Source organism: Acomys minous (genome assembly GCF_964271855.1).
Source record: "Acomys minous genome assembly, chromosome: 4".
Lineage (NCBI taxonomy): Eukaryota > Metazoa > Chordata > Mammalia > Rodentia > Muridae > Acomys > Acomys minous.
This window is the reverse complement of record NC_140486.1, coordinates 35,658,644-35,679,877: the sequence shown is the minus strand read 5'-3', so window position 1 is coordinate 35,679,877 and position 21,234 is coordinate 35,658,644. Positions and strand designations below refer to the sequence as shown.

Below are 21,234 nucleotides of genomic sequence, written 5' to 3'. Positions count from 1 at the left end.
TATCAAATATCCTGCATAGCAGATATTTGCATTAAAATTCAAAATAGTAGCAAAATTAAAATTATGAAGTTTCAGCAAAATAATTTTATGGTTTGAGAGTCACCATGGCATGAGGGCCACAGTGTTAGGAAGGTTGAGAGCTGCTTTCCTTTGAGGAGTATAAAGCTATTCAAAGCCTTATATCTGTATAATTGAGTTAAGATTCTTTTTTTTTTTTTGCTGTGCATTCTGGGAACCACTTCTGAGTATTTATGTATTTAGTTTCATGCAATCAAAAAAGGAGTCATTTCTTGCCTGTATATATTTCTGTAGACTATATGTGCCTGAGACAATCCTGAAACTTCTGGTTTTTTTTCCTTATTCTTTCATAATAACATATTTTCCCGTAACGTACTGTTAAAACTGGAGCAAGAAGATTGCACTACAATTTACTTTACTAAAATACTGATGGTTTCTAAGTGAGGAAATGATTTATGAGTGATGGAGTTTTTTAAAAAGTTGTATCACATAATTAGGTAAAGTGCTTGGGCTATGACAATTACTAAGCATTATCATAAAATCATTTGGCATTCCCGGGGTCAATGTGTGGCTGTAGCAGTACAATTAAGTATTCAGAGTAAACATGCAGAGTTTTAGAGTCACTCAACTTGCTTGCTTCTGAAATCATGATAGGCAATTGTTAAGGCCCATGGCAGTGTTGAGGTACACACAGCAGTTAGCTTCACCCTCATGAAGCTGTGATTATGTGGGTGACACTCCATTTGAGGCACTTCAATTTATCTTTTCTGTCTCTTCTGGGGGGAGTGGTTTTTTTTTTCTGTGTACTTTTATGTTGGCATGACTCTTCAAGCGTTTTCATCTCCAAACATCATTTAAATGTTTTCTTCACAGGCTTCAGCACTGCACAATTTTTCTTTGTTCTTAGAACTCATTTTGATGCTTGAAAAGGGTTACCTAATGGTGTTTTGACATTCTTAATGTGTTTGATCTTTACTGGATATAAAAAAAGGATTTCAGACAGTTTAGCCACCAGTTAAATGGAATGAGTCCCTGAATATTGCAAGCCTCCTTTTCTCATTTATAATGACGTAGTGTCACCTCCCAGTTCTTCCTTTAAGTTCAGACACTACTGTTATGATTCTTTCTTCTAAGAATACTGATTCTATAGTATTCAAGCTGTTGACCCTAGGCGAGGCACTTTATTCTTTAGTGTTTCCTTCGTGAACTTCATCTACTTAACTTTGATCCTGAAAACTAAAATAACACTGGCTCACAATGGAACCTTTAAGGAACCAGTGTGATAGAACCTCTAATGAGAGTAATAAGACAGTAGATGTAATGTTTTACAATTATAAATCATAACTGTCAGTTCTTATAACATGAAAGGGGAGTGGACCAAATAAATAAAATGAGGGGTGTGTGTGTGTGTGTGTGTGTGTGTGTGTGTGTGTGTGTGTAGAGTGGGTACCAGTTCATGAAAGCAAGATGTGATACCAAATACTCTAAGGGACTTATTTACTGCTGAATGCTCTTCAAGAAATACTTTGTACATAGTTTTTCATTCATCACATCATTTTGTCTCTATCCCATCTTGATACCTTAGACATTGTCATTATCTAAATTTTATATATAGGTAAACTATGATGCTAGAAATCTGGTAGGTGAGATGTTAGAGTTCTTCATGGTCAAATGATAAAATTGTAAGGCAGATGCACTTTCCCACAGCCCAAATTCACTCCCACAGCATTGGTCGTGCATTGCTTATAGAAAATCTGTTGAAACCAAATTCATTATTTCTTAACATTTGCTTAGAAAATTGTTGATAAAATACACTGAGAAAAATAGTGGATTTCTGAAGTAGCTAAGAGTGTCTAAGTTTGCGTTCCACTATAAAGCAGATAACACTAGTACAGTTGCTCTCAAGCTCTAAGTCGCAAACTCTTTAGGGTTCAAACCACCACTTCACAGTGGTCATATATCTAATACCTTGCATATCAGATATTTACATTGCGATTCATAGCAGTAGCTAAAATATAGTTATGAAGTAGCAACAAAAGAATTGTATGGTTGGTGGGGGCAGGGGATGGTCACCACAACATGAGGAACTGAAGTAGACGGGCTCAGTGCGATGAAGGCTGAGAACAACTGCTCATGAATCTATGCCAACAGCAGCCATGTAGAAAACAGGCTATGAAGATCCAAGTTTCATCTTCTATGGCAGCGACAGCCAAAGAAGGCTGAACTGAAGACACAATATATCGCTAGTAACACTGGTCTTGTGAACCCATCATGGCTACCACTATTTCCAAGGAATGATGTGTTTGTAGTGCGTATAAACTGGTCACTTTACAGACAGTCATAGACTCCTGTCTTTTTTATGTTATGTAATATTGCTTTAATTTCAGCACAATTTTGATGATTTGTTGTTTTAATAATGGGTGAAGACAAAAATTATACATACCTGACAACAGCCATGTTAAAAACTCAGTAAGGGAAAATTACGTGTGTGTGTGTGTGTGTGTGTGTGTGTGTGTGTGTGTGTGTCTGTGCGTGTGTTATTTATATTTTATTTTAGTCTCAAAATACACTATTACTTTATCTGAGGCTATTCAACAACCTGGCAATTTTTTAAGTAAACAGTTCAGAATTGCTTTACTAAATTTTGCTTTTACAAACCCCCTTTGAAAGAGTGTTAGTGTTTATCCCCGAAACCTAGAACTTACTCGGTAGCCTAGGCTGACCCTAAACTTGCATCATTCCTCTTGCTTGAACCTCCTGAGTGCTGGGATCATGCCAGTCAGCTTTAAATTTTATAAATAATGAACTGTTCAGTTTATTATATCAACACACACACAAACAACTTTACTCTGAAAGATGCATAGCCTAATTTGACCACGTTAATACTAATGAATATAAAATAGTTAGAAAGGCATGCAACCTAACTCCAGAAATATATGTTACTGGTCATATAAATTGTGACATGTGTATATTTAATGTGATTCTGAATGAAAATATATTATTATAAAACATCAATTTGAAAACAGAATTCTATATTTTAATCACATTTTTTTTCTCAAAACCTAAGAGCATTCTGTATCAAATGATTTGACTAGGTCTGAGGCTTGCTTTGAAATGAAGGCAGGAAAGGCTGGGGATATAGCTCATTGGTGTGTGCCATCATACCAGAAGCCATGGTTCAATCCTCAGTAATAAACACCTGGGAAAATGTATAAATAAACAACGAAAATAATGGTGCTACTTTGTATTCTTAGCCTGACTGTACTCATCTAATTCTGTTTTATAAAGCAAAAGAATGGTGGCAGCAGAAGGAAACTATAATTGCATCAACACATGCTAAGGTATAAGCTTCAGTAATTTCATTGACATTGTTGCTGAAATGAAAAATGCATGAAGCAGCTTCAAGGTTCAGCAAGGCCTGAAACTTCAGGGCTGTTGAACACACAGAATCACCAAATTACTCCCTCCGAATATGTGAGAAATGTCTCCCAAATCAATCAAAATCTCTCTCTCTCTCTCTCTCTCTCTCTCTCTCTCTCTCTCTCTCTCTCTCTCTCTCTCTCTGTCTCTGTCTGTCTCTCTCTCTCTCTCTCTGTCTTTCTGTCTCTCTCTGTCTCTCTCTGTCTCTCTGTCTCTGTCTCTCTCTCTCTGTCTCTCTCTCTCTCTGTCTCTCTCTGTCTCTCTCTGTCTCTGTCTCTCTCTCTCTGTCTCTCTGTCTCTCTCTGTCTCTCTCTGTCTCTCTCTCTCTCTCTCTCTCTCTCTCTTCCCCTCTCTCCCTCCCTCCATCCCCCTCTCTCTCCCACTCTCCCCCCCCCCCCCCCGTCTCTCCCCCCATTTCTAACGAAGAAGTTTTGAAAGAAGTGCAACCTGGGACTTACACATGCTAAAAAGGATTCTAACCCAGATTGACACCCCTGTTCATCCCAAGCTTTAATAGCGTCCTGTAGATTAGCGCTGTTTAGACTATGGATGGCATCATAGCTAATTGATATCTACACTGCAGTTTTTCAGATAGCGTCATGTTAAATTGTATGGAATGAAAGCCTCTGTGCTGATAGAAATGGTGTGCATATGCCACTCAGCGCAGACACATCCTCCATGTTACTTACTTGCTCAGCTCCCATTCTTTTCCAGCTTATGTTTTTCTTGTAGTCACAGCACTGTAATGATACTTACTCTCATGCTTTGCCCATTCCTCCTCAACATCTTGGCACTGCATTTACTCCTTCTGTTATATATTTCCATACATTTTATTTCTTAGGTTATAAATACTTAAAAAGCATTCATCCTCCACTACTACTTTATGCCTTAACAAATTTCTTTGTAGTCATCATCTGAATGCACCATCTGCTAACGTGTTTACATTAGGCCCTAATTATTTAATGTGTATAAAAAGCACTTTAGCAGTAATAAAACAGCAAATAAATACAAACTATTGTCATTAATCTGTGATTCCTGTCAAGTTGCTCATGTTCTGTTCTAATCTGGGAGATTTATTTGTATTTACTAAGTAAATGATAGTGTCATTTTTAAATCATCTCATTTACATGTGATTACTGGAATACTTTTCTAGTTGTCATTATTACTGAGTAACCCCAATTATTTCCTATCAACATTGACAGAGCACATGAAGAAGTCTAACTTTTAGCTTATTATACGTTGTGAATTAAGGAGTCAGAAAATGAATGTGATATAAATCTGAGGAAAATTCAACAATAACATAAACTATAACTGGTATAAAGAGTGTCTTAGGTTTAATTGCTTATGATAATATTCAATATAAACATGTGTAGAACCATTTGGCATAGAGCTTTCAGAGTAACTAAAGTCTAATGCCATACACCCTCTATGCATCTTCTAAAAATATTTGTTCAAATAAGAGATGAAACCACTGAATGGTTGTCTAAAAGAAACAATCTATGCTTGTGTCAAAGGCATATATATAAATATATGACATGATATAAAATATTCATTTTGTCAAAGTTGCTAATAAATGTGAATGAAGATTTCAGTGGCACACCTTATACAATGACTGGGACCTGTGCCAAAATAGGTCATGACGTGGCCTCATACTATGATCATCAGATAGACTTATTTTCTCTTAATTCAAATCACTGTTCATGAAAAAAATATAGAGTATTTTCAACTTCAGTTTATATTGCCTTTTTAAAACTTCCGAGTTTTTTCACATGATGACGCTATTTGGCTTAACATCTAAAATACACGAAAAGAAGTCCTTTTGTGGGCTGGTGTAATGAATCATGACTATAGAGAAGGCTGGCCTCCGGCTTGCAGTGTTCTGGTCTCTGCCTCCAGTGTGCTAGGATAGCAGGCATACCCCACCCACCACGCCTGTCCAGTGTGCTGGGATAGGCATACCCCACCCACCACGCCCGTCCCAGAAGGTCTATAGTTTTTGCGCAGTGCTTTTTGTGATCTCTCAGTAAGTCATCTGATCATCCTCATTTCACATTTCAGATGCGCTGGCCTCTTCATTTCTTTCCACAATTGCAAGGCATCTATATTCTTGTTGAGTTTTACCGTGTAAAGTCACCATAGAATTAATGCGCAGAGACGACTCCCATTTCAATCCATTCCCTCCGGACCATTAACTTTGCCACCTGCCTGGTAGCTGAGCTCTTGTCCATGTGTCTCTGCTCTATTCTTTCAACCCCTGAAAAAGAAAAATTTCTTTCATCATTTAATCATAATACAGAAATGCTTATGGTTTGGGATTATCTGCTCTTTAAAATCCTTCACTCAGTTTTCCAGTTCTAACAACTTTTCCAGGCTAACTTTTCCTTAGTTTGAGAATTTCACATGTGATTAGAATGTGCTTTGATAACGTCTATACAGTATTCCCTCATTTTCAATGTCTTTTCTGTCTCCCCTTCTTTGTGCTCTTAAAACACCAAAACAAAACAAAACTTCACTGAGTGGAGTAAGGATGGGTAAAGGGTAGTCTAGTGCATCGCAGCCAGCCTCTTAGTGGACACATCCTTAAAAATAGTTGATTCTCACTGTCCCAGCTGTCATCCATTATCAATGGCTCCTAAGGTCAGGTTTTGACTTCCTGTCCATCTCTGTGCTGCATGTTGGGTTTTATTTTGGGCTTGATTTATGTATTTCTTGTACTTGTTATCACAACTTCTGTGAGTTAATATGTGCAACTTTACATATCCAGAAAATACTGTTGGCTGCATTCAACCACTGTCTCTTGTTCTTATAATATTTCCACACCGTCTTCCATACTGATCCCAGAGCTTTGAGGAAAGTGGTCCTATCTGGATGTCCCTTCAGGTCTGAACTCTCTGTAATGTCTTCCTCTCTTCATGTTGACCAGTTGTGGGTTCTCTAATCACTACATTCTGCAAAAGGAAGCCTCTGTGTTGATTGTGAGGAGATACATTTATATATGGGTATAAATAATGGTAAGTCATCAAGAGTTGGTTTAATCCTATGTGCACTCAGTAAAATCATAGTAGTAGGCTTTTCACTGAGGCCTATGCCTAACTTGGCCCTAATCACAGTGCCATGGATGAGGTCCATCTTGTGTAGAACATCTTAAATCTAATCCAGAAGTGGTTATTTATCCCCACGACATTCACACCATTGTTGAACCAATGGATATATCTTGCTAGACCAAAGATTGTTGTAACCTTAAGGGTTCACACATTAAGATTGATAGTGACTTTTCTCCTCTGATAATGTACAAAGCACCTTTCAGAACTATGAGAGCCAGCAGGTGCAGGAGAAGCTTCCCAGTCAGAGATATTTGAGTCCATATTTCTTGGACTCAAGTATGTGTGATCTTCATGGAAGCTTAAGGAGGTCTGGAAAGTGAGCAAGAGCAACAGCATTAGCCTGTAATATTTGAGTGGAATCTAGGAACCCAGTGACTAAACTACAAAAGGTACCCTTTTTCTGGCACTGGGCTTTTTATTTGAATCCCCATGATGTTTAGGAGGGACACTGTTCCCTTGTTATAAAATAATGTCATTTAAACTATTTTATGTATATATATTTAAAAGCTCTATATTGATATGTTTCATATGTCTCTTTCAAAGGCCTTTGATGTTAGCTTTCCCTCTCCTACACAGTATGGAGGCTCCTTAAAAATCTAGAAATAGACTTACCACATGACCCAGTTATATCACTCTTGGGCATATCCTCAAAAGATTCTACACACTTGTAGAGAACTTGTGCATCCAAGTCACAACTGCTCGATTCATAATAGTGAGGAATTGTAAACAGCCTAGATCATAAATTCTAAAGTCTGTGGGTAAGCGGATATAACTAGAAATAATTATAACTGAGTGAGGTAATGCAGACAGTAAGACAAATGTCAACTGTTGCACATTCTCCATCACATGTGGATGTGAGCTTCAACTTTAGATATGTATATCTAAATTGGAGTGCCCATAAAAGTCAGGAAGCAGTTCATGGGTAGGAAAGGATCTCAAGAAAAGGCATCATGGAACCCAAGTGACATAAAAAGAGAATTTGAAATTCTGAAGCAAAAAGGTATAAGAGCAGTGAATGGTACTAATATTGCTCCATTGAGGAGCTTAATTGCTCACCTCTTTCATACCTTATTCACTTCCCTTGTAGCATCCTCTTTAAACATATGACCCCAGCATAAAATGATGCTCTTGGTTTGTAGATCCTGTTCTGTATAATTTTGTCATCGATTTGAATGATTACTCACTTAAAAACAAAAAAGCAATGCCTGTGGAGAAAGATTTGTAACCGGCAAAATTTCACACACACAAAAAAATTGAACACAAAAGTATTTATCAAAGGGTCCTGAAAATACTGCTCAGCAGTTAATGGCACTAACTGCTGCTTCAGAGGACCCAGGTTTGATTTCCAACACTATACGCAATTCGAAGACAGCTTTGACTTCAGTACCAAGAGGTCCAGTGCTCTCTTCTGGCCTACATTTGTAACAGTCACACATGGTACACAGACATATGTGAGACAAAATACTCATATTCATTAAGTTATAAATAAATTTTGAAATATCTATGAAAAACATGTTTTTTGTTTAATTGATTTTCAGGGAATTATTTCTTGGTCTGGCAAGATGGTGTACTAGTTTCCTTTTTGGTTGCTGTAATAAATACCCTGACAGAGTCAAGGTAGGCGATGAGGATTCCTGTTAGTTCACAGTTCCAGGTTAGAATCCATCCTAGATGAGAAGTTTGAAATAGGCAGTCATGTTACATCCATAGTCAGGGCAAAGAACAATAAGTTTATGCATGCATGCATGTTCTTCATCAGCTCACTTTCTAGGTTTATAAAATTATTATTTGGTCATTTCATACATGTATACAATATATTTATAGGATACATTTCCTCACCTGTGAATGGTGCTACCCACAGTGGGTAAGTCTTCCTACTTCGTTCACGTATTTGAGATAATAGCCCACATACATGTTACAGGTCAACAAGTTGTACACAATACGTCCTTTAGACTCTTTCCAGGTTATTCTAAGTTACATCATGCTAACAGGTAAAGATGCTTGCCTCCAACCTGAGAACTTGAGTTAGGTTTCCAGGGCCACAGCACTAGAAAACAAATTCTCTCTCAAGTTGTCTTCTGACTACCATACCATGACCAACATATATGATATGTTTTGGAAACAAATTCAGGCATATGCTCACATGCTCGTTAACACACACACACACACACACACACACACACACACACACACACAGAGAGAGAGAGAGAGAGAGAGAGAGAGAGAGAGAGAGAGAGAGAGAGACAGAGACAGAGACAGAGACAGAGAGACAGAGACAGAAACAGAGAGAGAGCACACAATAACTAGAAGTTTTAAAACAATTTGTTTTCTTGTTAACAGAGTTGACAAATATGATATTTATCATATTGCATTGGATTTTCAGGAACTGAAGAATAGTAAATCCAACAGCCTTAGTTAATAGGTTGCAATTTGACCTTCATTTAGGCTAAACAAACTTGTACAAGTTCATGTCCTAAAATGTTAGCTTTCTCATTTTATAAGAAATATAACCCTTTAAATTTAAAGCCACCAGCACTGATGATAAGATCACTGCAGACTGGTGAGTTAGAAACAAAATCTTTATAGAACAAGGAACAAAATTTGAGCTAATAGCATAAAGTGTGGTCACATATGCAGAAAGTGTTAAACAATTCTGAGAGTAGTTATATTAATCATTTAAAAATGAAACGTCAGGACAAAAATATATTAAAAAGTAAGGTAAGGCTTATAGTGGCTAGCTCCAATTAGTTTTTCTTTGCATTATACATAGATACTCCAAAATACATAAGCTATAGCTGTCAATTTAAAAGATGAATAAGGGCTGTAGAGAGGGCTCAGCGTTAAAAGTGCATACGGGTCTTGCAGAGAATCCAGATTCCTTTCCAAGCATTCATGTAGGAGGACTTACAGCTGACTCTTAACTCCCACTTCAGGGGATCTGACAGCCTCAACTGGCCTCCATAGGTTCCCACATGCATAGGCACATACCTGCATACAGACATATAAATAAGTATCAAAATAAATCTTTTTATAGTAACCAGAAATATTTTAAAAATATTCCTTGAAATTAAATGCATTCAAATAATGCTAAGTTGACTGAGCAGGTTGTATATTTATGTTTAAGCATAAATACATAATAATTAAAGAACAAGAGACCATGCATGTGAAAGGAAGCAAGGTAGGTATATGGGAGGAGTTGAGGGAGAAAAGGAAGGGGAAAATGATATCATAATCTTCTGATTAAATATACATTTTAAAATTGAAAAGTGTCCTAAAAGTTGTCTTAAACACAAGGTAGCAAAGAGAAGATTCTGATTTTAATATCTATGGGTTTCCCATACTTTTACAACTGAGATTTACATTAAAAGCATTCTTATCCTTTTCAAAATTTTGAAGAATTTTTTCACTACTTTGAACTAATGTAAATTTCCAAGCAATGAGTTTAGCTGATAAGTATGATTATTGAGAGACAGGCAGACACATAAATTCGTTTTGGCTTATATTTATCAATTTTATTGCAAGTATCTAAGAACCATTGCATTCTCCACTCCATCTAAATCTCTATGATAATGAAGATGAGACATTCTTAGTGTCTGCTTAAGCATAAAATAAAATATGCAAATAGAAGTTAAAGCTGGAATTGTACCAATGGTATTCTTAAATTGTGTTAAATACATCCATTTACTGGAATAAACCACATAAAGCTATATGAGTTCTCTCCTTTCTGAGAAAAATATGTTAATTTGAACAGTTATAATAAGCATGTTTATTATGTTTATTTTTTTAAACCTAGTGACCTGAAGCCCAATGCTTTGTTTCCTATACAGTGCAAATCACATTCTCCAGGGCACTGAGTCCAGATCCTTCTATGAGGAGCTAAGAGCTACTGGGATGTATATATTTGTTGACTGAAGTCACAGAGTGCAATGCTCAATCAGGTGTAAAGTGATTTATTGGCTGCCATTTCCTGTTCTCATGACTTTTTCTTTGCTTTCCGTTAATGCATTGCTCCTCGCAATGTTTGGGGAAAATAATTTTGAAAGATTTTTCTGTCCTAGACTTGCTGCATGAAAGCTTTCCTATTAAAAGTTTAAAGGTGTGACATTTACCTAGCTTGAAGCTGTAAAGGTTAGTTCTCTTACATTTCCTAATCCATGCAATAAGGGAAGTTTGCTTTGGATTTCTTGTAAGCCAAGGTAGATACAAATAGTAGCTGATGGCTTGATACACAGTAATCCTTTAAAGAACAGGGAGATGGGACTGGATTTTGTGATACCACCTACAGGTATTTGAGAGCTTTTCTAAAATGAGTTGGGTCCCCTTGATGCAGCAGAGTTTAGGGAAGCAAACAAAAGTGTGTGTGTGTGTGTGTGTGTGTGTGTGTGTGTGTGTGTGTGTGTGTGTGTATGTGTTTCCTTATCTGCTGTCATAATTCAAGCACAGAAACCAAGTAATATGCAAATACTTCCTCTTAAGAGGACACACACAATGTCCTAGAGTCTTTTCTGCTCACCATAGTGAAAACAGCTTCATAGAGAAGAAAAAAAAATACTGAGGGAGGTGGGACAAGATATGGCGATGGCTTGACTCTGAGCTAGTAGTGCGGTAGAGTAGAGTTCCTCAGTAATGCTGGACCTTAGATACGTCATAGCAGGAGAGCTTGGGCCTTCAGGAGATAGAAAAACTGACACCATCAGTCATTTATAAGATGCAGGTTTGTATAAAGATGCTGTGCTAATTGTATCAGAGAGAGCATGATTTTAATTTCTACTACTGCACAGTTTTTTTTTTTAGACAAGGTGCTCTTTTGTACTCCTGACTAATCTGGAATTTGTTAAGTAGATCAGGCTAGCCCAGAACTTGCAGTCATCTTCATGCTTCTGCCTCTAAGTTTGAGAATTACTGACATGTGCCACCACTCATGCCATTGTTGATAGCTTTATTTGCCTTTACTAATGCTGTAATTAAAATATCAAATATAATAACTTGACATTGCTAGAAATCCAACAATCTGCATAACCTCAGATGAAATTGCCCTTTCAGCAGTGGTGGTTATTTATAGTAAGATTTTATATCTTGGTACATTCTTATGTGCTTTAACAAATATTAACTCTCTCCTTGTCTTTTTCATTTTTATTCTAAGGCAGAGGAAATAATTTTTCTTGTTAGGAAAAAGCATTACATTCTTCTTGGCATTTTCTACATGATATTTTCAACTAATTATGCTCTTTTGTGATTGCTTGTTTTTTCCACATTACCTTTAACAAACTTCAAACTTTCTTTATTCTTTTATTTTTTACGCTCTAACTAAGGCAGTCAAGGTTATATTTTGATGATCGAGAAAGAAACAATTAAGAACATGATGATCGGTTAAGAGATTCAAATTATATATTAAAAACTACAGATAACTATGCTGTGAGCACTTCACAGTGCTCTCCTCTGACACTGTGATAATTGCTGTACTGACATGTTTTTCCGGCGCTGGTGCTGAAATCCAGCTTACTACAGATAAGAAACTCCCATTGTATTATTTCCTTAGCATATAATTCTTTTTCCTCCTACCAAAGAGATGTATCCAGATAGTAAATGTATAGTAACTGCAAAGGGATAACATGAATCGAGAAAGAAACATAACACACCATAACTTAAAACACATTCTCCAAAAGATGCCACTGTCCCACTGATTACTTACTGCACAACATGAAGTGTCACCTAAGAACAAAGCTAATTAGAGAAATTTTACATTTTTCCTTCCCCACTCTTTCTTAGTCAACATGGAGAAAAGTTCAGAGAAATGTACTGTAATTAAAATGGGCATTAAAAAAATGCAACTAAAAGCCCTTACAAAGGATTCCAGCAAGAGTAAAAAGGAAAGACATCATTTCCCTATTCATAGCACTGAAAGGACCATTACTTGCATTTTATCCCTTTGTACTCAAAGACCCATTACACTGGGATTTTTCGTTGAACTACAGAGAACACTCAGACTACAGTCAAATGGAAGAATTTATATATGATGCTTATAGGGAATATCACTTCATGCTTTCCGATGTGATGAAGTTTAGAGAGTCATCTGCCTCACGATTACATCTGTTTCAGAAAGAAGTTTTGCTATGGGGACACGGTCCTTGTATTCTCTCTCTCTCTCTCTCTCTCTCTCTCTCTCTCTCTCTCTCTCTCTCTCTCTCTCTCTCTCTCTCTGTGTGTGTGTGTGTGTGTGTGTGTGTGTGTGTGTGTGTGTGTGTGTGTGTTGGGGTGGGGTGTGCTGATGATTGTCATCTGAGACTCTGGACTTCAAGAGTCTGGCCAGGATGTGGCTGTTAAAGTCCTAGCTCTTCTAGTTGAGTGGTATTCAGACCCCTCGAGCCAGCTCAACAGATACCAGAAGCAGATTTCCTATAATGTCCCTTGCTTCTGTCTGTCTTTAAAACATAAAACCAAAAAATAAGCAAAATATAATGGATTTTATTTATTTTATGTTCAAAAATGTCATATCAGAAACACAGCGCCTGATCATGGAGCAGAGGCATGTCAGAATTATCGTGGCTGTGAATGCAGAGGTCCATGCTTTGAAAGGGTGCATGAAGAAAAGGTAACTTTGCCTGAGAAGTCAGTACATGCTGAGCTGAGTGTTTCATATGTTACTCTCCAGCCTTTCTCAAGTAATTCCTTGAACTGCCTAAGGGAGCCTTCTTCATGCGTAGTTAAGATGTAGGGGTGCCATTATTTCCGTAAGGAAGAAAAAATTAAAATCAACTCTGCTGAAGTGAAAAGCCAGTGGGTTTTCAGCTTCTAGGCCAGCTGGTCAGTCAGGGTGCTTAGGGCATCTTTGTTTACTAACTGCTAATTAGCCTTTCAGCTCCTAAGGTATGGAGAAACTAAGAAATGAACACTGCTTCTTTATTATTACCTTTGGAAAAAGAAACTGGCCCCTGACGTGAGAAATAGGTATCCGAGGAACAGAAGTTTACAATTGAGGTTTCCTAAACTAAGTGTACAAGAAATGATGATCCAGGCCAAATGTGAAAGATGCCCCTGTAACGTTTATAGGAATGTTAATGGCCTCTTGATCATCCCAGTGTTGCCTATAAGTCCCCTTGTTATTCCTAAGGAGCTGAGCCTGAACCAGTTAAGGTAGCTTTCCCTAGTTTTCTCAGCAATTCAAGGATAGCATCAGAATTTCAGCTCTGATTCTCATCTGGTGCAAAGCCAATATTTTTCCCACTGAAATTCAGTTTTACATAAAACATGTAAGACTAGAGGAGATGGCTTGTCCTACACATGTTCTGGAGTCTTCACCCAAAGCTGTCAGGTCCTTTGAGATTAGAAGACTCCTGTATGCAAATACTTTGTCCCAGTCAGGATTGTCTCATTGAGAGACACAACTTTAGAACACAAAGAACCATCTAACCTGCCCATCTGTTCGCTTTCTTATTCATATTAACAGTTTATTAGGAATACAAACGCTGGCCCTGAGAGATGTTTCAGCAGCTGGGTGCCCTTGCTGTTTTTACAGGGCACTCAAATTAGGTTCCCAGCACCCACATGGCTCACCACTGTCTATCAGAATGTTCCTAGGACGTCAGATGTCTTCTTCTGACCTGACCTCCTCAGGCATCCAAGAGGTGTACATACATACAATTAGGCAAAAAAAAAAAAAAAATATATATATATATATATATATATATATATATATATATACATATATATATATACTTATAACATAAAAATAAGTCTTTTTTTAAAAAATGATAAATACAAAACTTAATATGATGTTGTGAAATAGCTCTATGATATTTGTGATAAAGAAAATAATGGCTAGAAATGACAGTTTATTCTTTCCTTAAACTGGAAGAGAAGCAAGGTATAAAAGCTCTGCTTGGGAATCTAAAAGACAAGGGATGCATGACGTCTGTGTAGACTTGAACTGTCTCAGCTCCCTGGGGAAGGCTGTAAAGAGAGGCTTAGGAGCCAGGCACAGAATCAGTGGCCACCAGAAATTTGACATATTTTCACTTGAATAACGTCTTGATTTTTCAGTCACCAGATAATAGTCATTCATCTCATTTCTTAGTGTTTCTGATGAAAGTAAAGACACCACAGAACTCATGAAAATTCCTTTTAAATTTAGTATCAACACGGTTCCTAGCTTCAACTTCCTCATTCCACCGTTTGCTATAAATTCTTTTTATGTAGTCAGTGTTATATCATTATTTTTTCCCTCTAGTTTTATGATGCTTGAAAGAAAGAGAAAAAAAAAAGCTTCTGTTTTTGCTGTAACTCATCAGAAGCTTAGAGAATTCCAATCAAGAGCTTTAGATATAGTTATCAGTTATTTATCTCAACATTTCAAGAGAATGGTGTTTACTTCCCGTGCTCCTAATGAAGAGGTTGCTCCCTTTAGAATAGTTGCAAGGCAACTCAAGGAGTTCTTAGTTGGATTTTAATTGTCAGGAAGCAGTTTCCTTACGCTATCTGGCAGGAAATTATCTCAAAGTGTCATTACTTGAAAATGTCAATGTTCTAGCAAATTTCAGTCAGAAAAAAAAAAGCTGAAAAGGTCCTTATTATTGAGGAAATAAAAGGAAAATGTAAATGATACATCTGTGATTTAATGAGAGGAGAGGTTCTAGAACTGTAGGCAATATTAAAAATGTAATTGTGAGTTGAATTACATTAAACCTACCTGTTTCACAGCTATACCCTAGATTGAAAAAAAAAAAAGTCAAAGTTAAACTAAATGTGCATGACAAATATTAGGTTTTGTTTTTTTTTTTTAGGAATTTGAGGGAATGGAATTATAGAAGGTGTCTGAATATTAGTGAGCACATTTGGTTTAAAGTGCCATTTAATTAAAATGAACTCTCCTAGCACATATCCTTCTGAGCTGTTTATCTACAACTTGTTCCAGGACGTCCACAGAGATTCAGAAGAGCAGAGACTTTACATTACCCCGTCATGCCTTCAGAATTTCCTTTGAGGTCTTGTGCATGTGTGTGTGTGTGTGTGTGTGTGTAGGTCTGCATTTAAATACAAGACTCTGTCTCATATTTACACGTGTAAGGGCTCTCACACAAAAAGTATTTGGACTTTTAGATATGGTTCCAAATTAGTATAATGCGTCTGTCTTGAGTCTTGATTCTTATATCACCCTGGGGCCCATGCTGCGCCTTTCTTCAGATAGTGCCACATGGGCTGTCGTCTTGCTGCTGATATTCTTTCAATTTATGTCTTGAAAATAAGGCTGCCCACTGAACTACCCTACTCAGCATCATTTTTAAGGTGATTCCTGAAACGGACAATACACACGCTTACCTTCATGGACCGTTCTTGTGTGACACAGAGCAAAGTTTGAGAATATTTGCAACTTCTGTATTAAATAGAAATTGTTTGTAGTTACCAATTTAGTCATTTTTTTAAGAATGACGATAGTATTTTAATATTATATTGGTATCAACTGAAAAATCACCACTTTGATTTACATATATCCTGAGAATCCCTTCAGTCCCTAAATATAAAGCAAGTTTTTGTTTTGGCCACATTGAAATGAATCTCTACAAAATGCTAAAATCTACAAAACCTTCATTCTTGTGCTTATCATTAAATATTGCAAAGATAAAATATATGAAAACCATGATTTCAAATTTCAGAGAAAAACTTTGCTTATGTAATATGTTACGGATGTGCAGTGTGTCTTAAATTTTAAAGACATTGCTCAAGACCTTTAGATACAGCCTGCCCTGACTTGTGATGTTTCTATCCTTGGGATACTAGGCATTAAGAGTAAGTCACAGCCCCCAGCCACCTTTCTGTACTATGCTTCTGTGCCATTTCCTAATGTGTGGCCTTGTTCAGTTTGCTAAGCATTGACGGATTTCACAACTGCATACTTTCTATTTGTAATGGAATTTCCTTTCTTAAACCAAGAAGCATCAGTATTTCCAAACAACTTTGTATAACTTACTTGTTCTTTCATGACAAAAGAAGGGAAAGAAAAATACATTTTAAAAAATAGAGCCTTTTTAAGCCTGAATTTGAAGGAGATAAGAAATGAAATGAAAAGGTAAATTGTTTTCAATATTTTGTTATTAGTTGGTTAATGTTGTATGTAAACAGTGGAGTCCAAAATCAATAGGGATCTTTGAAACTTCAGAATTTCCTTTTCTTTCCTTTTTTTCTTTGACTGAAAATGATTTTCCATATAATTTAGCCTGATTATAGTTTGTCATCCCTCTACTCCTCCTAGTTCCTCCCCATCTCCCGTACAGATGATTTATTTCTCATTTGAAAAATAAAAAGATTTTATAAAAAAAATAATAATGTATAATAAGATAAAATAAAAATAAGAACACCAGAATAGGACAAAACAAACAGAAGGAAAGAGCCCAAGAAAAGTAAAAAAACATATCTGTATATATATGCTTATATATATATTTGCACATTCAGGAATTCCCCAAAAACATTAAAATGGAAGCCATAACATATACAAAAAGAACTTGTAAAGTAAGAAAAACCTTAAAAAAGATAAATTTAGGGGAAAAAAGCCCTGTCATGACTTTATGAGACAAGGAAGCTCTGAAGTTATTGAATTTGTTTTCTCTTGGCTGTCTACAGTTGGGTGTGCAGCTTACACTTAAGAGTAGTTTGTTTTTCCAGTGAGAGTCCCTTGGAGGAAGCTAACTTTTCCTTTGCAAGTTGTTATTAACTGGAGACGGCCTCTGGGTTAGGAAATGGGGCATGTGCCCACTCATCTTTTCAGCTTGAGGACCCCATCTAGTGTACATTCACGCAGACCCTGTTCATGCTGCCTCAGTCCCTGTGAGTTCAAGTGTGCATTGATCATGGTAATTTAGGGGAACCTTGTTTTTACAGTGTGTTCCACTCCCTCTGGCTCCTATACTCTTGTTGCCCCCTCTTCTGCATAGTTCCCTGAGCCTGAGAAGGATTTGATGAAGTTATCCCGTCTAGGGCTGAGTGGTGCAAGGTCTCTCACTCTCTGCATATTATCTGGCTGTGGCCGTCTGTATTTGTTCCCATCTGCTAGAGACGGAAGCTTCTCTGATGATGGCTGAGGAAGGCACTGATCTGTGATTATAGCAGAATGTCATCAGGAGTCATTATATAGCTACATTCCTTTAGTAGAGCAATAGTATTTGGTTTCACCCTAGGTCCCTGGGCTGTGTAGTCTCAGGTTCTGGGTCACCCTGGCAGTGTTGATTATGGCTGCCATCTTGTGGAGCGGGTCTTAAGTCAAATCGGATATTGGTTGCTTACTCTCAGAAGCTTTAGACAAGAGTTTTAAATTTGTTTACCTAAAACAGACTAGTTGAATTGGCAGTTGTATATATCTTTATAAATTTGCATAGTTTGTAAGTAGAAATGCATAGAAATATTTTCCACCTGAAAATATTTACACGTGATGTATTCTATGTGACTATTAAATTAAGATGAAATGAATAATGATATGCTTTATAAGTATATCCTCACAAAACTCAGTGAGCCACCATGGAGCCCTCACTCTTAGGGTCTAGTCTATTTTGTGCGTGAAGGTGCTTTGTAGCCTACTAAAGGAGAAACTAGGTAGCAAACACAGCCATCAAACCTTTGACCTAAACCTGTCCTTCCTGAAAAATATGCTAGGGCAATGGCAACACAGAACTTGTGAGAGCAGCCAGGCAAAGTCTGATTTTACCTATGGTCCATTCGATGAGCAGGAACCCATGGCCTTCACTGCTTGGGTGATGAAGAACCAGAGGCTAGATAGGCCAGAGACCTAGGGAAAAGCCAAAACCACTGTTCTAAAATATTTCAGTAAATGATATTCTGCTGTGCTCATAGCTCTGTGCTTTATCTGGTCATCATCAAAGAGGCTTCCTCTGGCAGCAGATGGGAACTGATACAGAAACCCACAAGGAGATATTATGTGGAGAGAGAGTCTGAGCTTGAGATCTCCATCTAAATCCCTCCCCTCAGAGCTCAAGGAATCCCATGGAATAAGAGGCTGAAAGATGATAAGAGACAGATGGATGGAGGACACCAGAAGCACAAGGCCTCTGAATCACCTAAGTAAGGTGCACATGTGATTGAAACAGCAATCACAGGGCCTACTAGGATCTCCACCAGATCTTCTGCATATATATTATAGCTATTAGTATTTTTATGGGACTCCTGGCTGTAAGGATAAGTGGGCCTCTGAGTCTTACGCCTGCTCTTTTCCTCCTGTTGGTTTGCCCTGTCTAACTTCAATATGATGGTTTTTGCTTAATATTATATATATTCACGTTTGGTTTTTATTTCTTAGAAAAAAAGGCTGTTCTTTTCTAATAGGAGTCAGGAAAAGGATCTGTAGGGAAGGAGGAGGCAGGGAGGAACTGGGAGGGGCAGAGCCTACAATAAGTTTATATTGTATGAGAAAGTAATTCATTTTCAATAAGAGAAAAAGAAGTAATGTAAAAGGGATAAATTGTATATATAATGTTGTTTGCATCTATATCTGTGTGCTTAGTATGTGCCTAGTACCCAAATAAGCCAGAAACATGGGTCAGATTCCAGGGAACTGAAAATACAAAAGGCTATAAGCTGGGAATTTAACCAAGGTTCTTTGGAACAACAAAAACTGTTCTTTAACAATTAAGCCTTTTCTCTAACATGTAAGTTATTACAGGGTATATTTATTTTGAAAAAATTATGTTGACTGACCATCAAGGAAGGGAATCTCTGTGTAATTCTTCATTACTGACTCATCTAGAGACTCTAATTATTCTGACATAAAATGTTAATTGCAAAATAGTGATAGTTGGTCATGTAGACATTAACCAATTACATGTGTCTCCTAAAGGCAGTACATTGACCAATTATGTGTGTCCTCTAAAGGTAGTAGGATTAAAAATGTTAAAACTCTCAGACACCTTTCCTGAACCATGGGAATGGTCATTCACTAAGCTTACAACAAACACATTTCATCCTATTAGACATATTCACCTTCCTAAGGTTTATCAGCACTGTAATTTACTGTTGCCTTTGCAAATTCTTTTAAAAGATAATGGCATGAAACCTGAGCACATTACCTTATAGCTGTAGTACATAGAAATCCAAATGTCTAAGTGCCCTAAAATCAGGGTGTCTAGAGACCTCAGATGGCAATGAGATCCCTTGATTTCTTCCAACATGAGACGGGAGACAACTAACCTATGCTCTTGGGTCCTTACTTCATTCAAAGCCACAAATGGCCAAGGGAAGCTATCTGTACTGAATGCATCTCACTTGAAATTTCCTGCTTCTCTGTCAATAGCTAAGGAATCACAATGGACCTACATGTATATATATCTTCAAGTAAGAAGTTAGCAGTGCTTTCACATTCACAGGCTAAATTCCTAAGTGCCATATGAAAGGTCAGTGGCATGTTTGAAAACCATGGTTCTGTGTCTATCAAAACTACAAACCAATTTTATGTTCTCTACATATTCTATAAGGACAATTGCTGAACCATAATCAAGTATGTCTTTTTAATTTTTTAGTAAAGAACTATTGGTGGGATGGGAACTAATGTGTCTAAAATGCTGTTTGCTGTGACTTTTAGGCCCTGATTGTATACTCCTCCATGTTGTTTATGTTAGAACAATTGAGGTTTATACAAATGTCAAATAAAAGTATATTGTCATGCTAGCTTTATAGGACTGAAAAGAAACTAGACTTGTGTAGACCTGTAGATACACCGACATTGGGCTACCAGGTATGAAGCCAGCTGAAGCAGGAAATGGCCTACCCAAATTACTTATTGAACAGCACCCCATACACATGGAATTAATGTCTAAAATAACTAGCATAGCACAAATCCATGAATGAAATATAAAACAAAACCCACAAATATCCAGATTTAAAATTAACAGGAGACATTAATATATATATTTTAAAGATAACATATATTGGAAAAATTAAACATATCCAGAGTAACTAGTTATCATTAAGTTAGCAGAGAAATGCAAATGAAAACTACAGAGAGCTCTAACTTCACACCTATGTATTGTCAGGACATCAACTGATAAGTGTCGGTAAGGGTGAAGAGAAAACGAGTAGTTGTACAATGACTACGGAAATGTAAATCGCTGCAGATATTCTGGGAAGCACTAAGGTTGTTCTACAGAAGTTAAAAATAGTGTGTCAGGTACATCCCATCTCAGTCCCCCACTATTACAGCTGTGACAGTAGACTGTATTGGTAGACACGTGAATGGGTAAGGACATTATAAAGTCTAGAACACATTCACATGTGTATGCACAAAGGGAGAGAGAAAGGGAGAAAGAAAGAGAGGGAGAAGGGGGAGGGAGGGGGAGGAGAGAGAGAAAGAGGGGAGAGAGAGAGAGAGAGAGAGAGAGAGAGAGAGAGAGAGAGAGAGAGACAGAGAGGAGAGAACAGGAGAACACTGTAGTTAGGTGAAATGATAAGTACACAGGATTAAAATAATACTGCAGTGACTGTTTCCTGGTACACTCTTTTAAGACTTTTAAGAGTTATTTTTGCAACCTTGTTAAGTCTATGTGGCATACAATGTGTACACCCAAGTTGTAACATTTGAAAAATGTGCTCGTTGATTTAGAAAATTTCCGGATACACAGGGATATTATTTTTTCTGATATAACTAAGAGATATCAAAAGTAAAATAATAGCATTGCCAATTTTTAAAAGGGTAAAA

At 37.1% G+C, this 21,234-nt stretch overlaps 1 protein-coding gene across 1 annotated transcript in view; it reads left to right on the top strand.

Moving 5' to 3' along the window:
- Window positions 1–21,234, top strand: part of PRR16 (proline rich 16) — a 281,666-nt gene that overhangs the window by 173,912 nt on the left and 86,520 nt on the right. The window lies entirely within an intron of this gene.